Here is a 4,300-nt window from a genome sequence, read left to right on the forward strand (position 1 = left end):
GGGCGCGCCACTCCCGGCCTTGACGGTGCAGCCGGGGCTCCAGCTGCTGGAAAACAGTCCCTCAGTCATCCCGGGTCCCGGAATGATCCTGTGTCCCTGCATTTTCTCACTCGGGGTGACAGCTGAGGCCCAGCCTGCCCGGCAACATGATGGGCTCAGCGGTGATTAGCTGGGCCAGGCCATACTCCAGGTGCCCGAGGACAGCCTCAGGAGGTCCACAACCCACCTGGAAGCCCTTCCAGCCTGTGACCCAGGGGCCAAAGGGCACCCCTTCTGCCCTCCCTTCTCGTCCTCCTCAACTTCTGGGACTGCTCAGCCTTGCTGGTCCCTCAGGGCTGACCCTCAAATTAAGTACTCTGTGCTTAGCACTTTAAATCCCAACAACCCTGTAAGGTAGGTATTAATCCCCATTTTACAAGTGGGGAAAGTGAGGCTGAAACAGGAGACATCACGGGCCCAGGGCCAACCAATTAGCGAGTGGTGGAGTCATGATTCAAATCCAGGCCTGCGGAACCCCTCTTCCCTGGACTGCTTTGTTCCCATGAAGGAAATTTTAGAATCAGCCCGTGGAAGAGGAGAGGTTGCTTAGGGTTCGAGGGCAGAGGACAATCCCTTGCCCGGGTCCAGCTGAAACCACCCCCACACAGGCCACCTATCCTGTTGGAGCCGTCCAAGGACAGGGGCAGAATCTGGGGCCCCTAAACCAGTGATGAAAGCTCAGGGCTTCAGCATGGCCACCAGGGAGGAATTGCTTCTGGCCCTCGAGAATTTCCTGAATGCCTCACGATCCCCACCTGGGACTCTAGTCTGAGCAGCGGGACAGGGTCCCTCACGTGCTACAGCTTCTGCCTTGAACCCATGAGGGGTGGTGAGCAGACAGCGCCAGGCACAGAGACACCTGGACAGTTCAAATGGCCAGCTCAGCTGGAGGGGACCTAGAAGAGGGGCAAGAGACCCAGAGTCTGAACAAGGTGAGCTTAAGCACCGCTGAGCATCACTCCGTCAGCTCAAGAGCCACAACCTCGGGAGCTCCCCGCTCCCACCTACAGGGAGACAGAGAAGCCCGGGGATCGTCAGCCCCTCTGAGACTATCACAGCGATGTGAACAAGGCCACCACCCTGGGTAGGAAGAGAGGTTCTGTCCATGCTATTTCATCCAGTTTACCTCCCATTTTCCCACCATGCCCTGCACTCACACCGCTGGGTCTGCAAGTCCCTCCCCATTTCTGCCTGCGTAAATGCCACCTTCTATGGGCAACCCACACTGCTTTGATCCCTCAGATCTGGTCATTTTCTCCCTCTCCTGAGACCACTGAAACTGTGTGGACCTCTCCTGTGGCATTGAGGTCAGTCTCGTTTATGCTGTAATTGTTTCTGTCACTTCTCTGACAAGTGGACTGCAAGTTTCAGCAGGCACCATAGCTCCTAGCATGGGGCCTCATACACACAAAGCATGAGACACATTGGATGGATGGAAGGAAGGAAGGAAGGGAGGGAGGGAGGGAGGGAGGAAGGAAGGAAAGAAGGAAGGAAGGAAGGACGGATGGGGAGATGACAAGATAAACAGATGAACAAATAAGTGGGTAGGAGGGTGCATGGCCCACAGAGATTCAGTATGGCCTCCATAATCGGCCAGAACTGCCCCTCCAAGGGAATGAGATTTCCCTGTTTCACTTATCACAGCCCCTCCCCTGCCTCAGTGAATTGAAGACTTAGAGACTGTACTGTGTGGAGCTGCAAGGGACACGGGGAGTCAGATCTGTGTTCCTTCCCCCACTGGACCTCAGTCTCCCTTATATAAGATGAGGACATTGGACTCGATGATTCTTTGGGCCTTTCCAGAGCAAAACACATGTCAGTGCTGGGACCCAGCAAAGAACAGGGCAACTGATTGAACCTAGTTCAGCTTAGAGGCTCTAGAAGAGTTTGGGCAAAAATGAAAGGAAGAAAGAGAAAGAAAGAAGGGGGAAGGAAGGAAGGGAGGAAAGAAGGAAGAAAATCGATTCCCATGCCCCAAGTTAAAAATGCATTTTTTAAAAATGCATCTAGTATGTAAGATTTCCAAAATGCATCATTTCTTTAAAAAAAAAAAAGTTAATTTCAACATATTGAATTTAGGATCACAGCATGTAAGAGGAGATGGGTCCTCTAATATAGTGGAGATGCCTCAGGCTGGGATGGCCTGGGGCAAAAGGTGCCAAAGGGGAGGATGGGCTGGGAGGCTGGGAGTGTGGAGGGGGCTTCTCTCCACCCCCTTCACCACTTAAGCAGACCACCTCCTTTAGAATCTGACTTATATGTTGACCTTAGGAACCCACTCTATTGTCTGAATAAAAGGTTCCTGTGTGTGTGTGTGTGTGTGCGTGTGCGTGTGTGTGTGTGTGTGTGTGTGTGTGTGTGTTTTAAGCCACTTAACTAATAAAGAGAAACAAGAGGCCCAGAGGGAGGTGATTTGCCCAAGGTCGTACAGCCAGTGCATCACCAAGCACATCCATGGGGGCCGGGGGCACTGCCCCTGACTGGGCTATACTCTGGCTCAGCTCCAGCAGCCGCAGTGGGAGGTCATCAGGCTCCTTTAAACAACATTCCACTAGGACAGGAACAATCAGATAACCCTGGCCCAATTAGGAACCGGAAAGTCTCACAGAGGGCGAATGTCCAGAACCTGGGGGCTCAGGGCGGGGGCCCAGCTCTCTGCAAGCTTCACAGTCGAAAACCTTCCTAAAACAACCCCTTGGCCGCCTCGGAGCATAATTGAATCTTCCTTTGATGACTCCGGATCTTGCCCTGCCTCGGGCCACTTTAAGAACATCAATTACTGCTGGGCCCAGGTGGGGAGCGGAGAGGAGGGCCTGGACCCGGGTTACAGCTGACCCTGCCCTTGGGGAGGCCGGTAGGGGAGGAAGCGCTGGAGGAGAATTCAGGGGGAGCCTGAGCCTCCAGCCTGAGCCCAGGGAGCTGGATGCTGCCTTGGTGGAGAAGAGGCCAAGGAAGATAATGGGGAGCCCCCTCCCCCACCGAGAAGGGGAGCCGTAGGTGGGCTCCTTCTTAGCCCCCAGAGCAGGCAGGAGGGGCAGCTCCTAGGGTCCCTGGAGGAAGAACCCGAGAGCTAAAGGCAGGCAGGAGTGATGCTGAAGGCCAGGCTAGGAGACCTTGCTCAGGGAGAGGCAGCACAGTGCCCCACGGGCTTTGCAGAAATGTTGGCTCCAAGAGACAGAAGTGGGCTTAGAGCCACACTGCCCCTGCCCTGCCACCTCCTGGCTGGGGAACCAGGAGCAAGTTACTTAACCTCTCTGTGCCTCAATTTCTTAGGATAATGCTAGAATAGTAAAACAAGGCTGCTGTGAGGGTTAAACGAGACTCACGTTGGCTGCTAGAAAGTGGGGGCTTAGGGGGCTTCCCTGGTGGCACAGTGATTAAGAATCCGCCTGCCAATGCAGGAGACACGGGTTCGAGCCCTGGTCCGGGAAGATCCCACATGCTGCGGAGCAACTAAGCCCATGCACCACAACCACTGAGCCCACATGCCACAACTAGTGAAGCCTGCATGCCTAGAGCCCGTGCTCTGCAACAAGAGAAGCCACGGCCATGAGAAGCCCACACAAGGAAGAGTAGCCTCCACTCGCCACAACTAGAGGAAGCCTGCGCACAGCAACAAAGAACCAACGCAGCCAAAAATAAATAAATAAAATGAATAAATTTATAAAAAAAAAAAAAAAAGAAAGTGGGGCCTTAGACCGCGGTCTCATGAGGAAAGGGCTGGAAGCACATACATCAGATCACTCACAGGCCTGGCTGTCAGGTGAGACTGGGCGTTTTGTTTTGTTTGACTTGTTTGTATTTCCTGTACTTTATGCGAGAAACAGTTGATTATACAATTAAAATAATATTCAGAGGAAAAAACAGAACCATAGGGACTGCAAGCTGTCTTTAAAGGGAAGCAGTTGTCAGAAGAGGAGCCCATCCACGGAGCATGGGGATGGAAGCGGGCGTGGGTGTTCCTCTGGGTCTGAGACTCAGACAGGGGAGCCCTGGCTGCCCCAGGGGCCCAGGGGGTGACAGCCTGGAGCCCTCAGGGACAGACACAGGTGACATTTTCGGCCGGGACGTGCCCTACTATTTCCTGTGCCCTACCAAGAGGCACCAGGCAGGGGAAGTCAGTGCCCTGGAGAGTATTGTCCACTCACGGGCAGTAGCACTTCTCTCACTGGCTCTTCTCAGCTCCAAGTCTTCAGACTGTCAGCTCAGAGAGGACCCTGGGCCCTCAGGACTCAAGCCAGCCCCCCACCCCCTCCCCAGA

Source organism: Neophocaena asiaeorientalis, unplaced genomic scaffold (genome assembly GCF_003031525.2).
Source record: "Neophocaena asiaeorientalis asiaeorientalis breed wild unplaced genomic scaffold, Neophocaena_asiaeorientalis_V1.1 scaffold43, whole genome shotgun sequence".
In the NCBI taxonomy this organism is placed as follows: domain Eukaryota; kingdom Metazoa; phylum Chordata; class Mammalia; order Artiodactyla; family Phocoenidae; genus Neophocaena; species Neophocaena asiaeorientalis.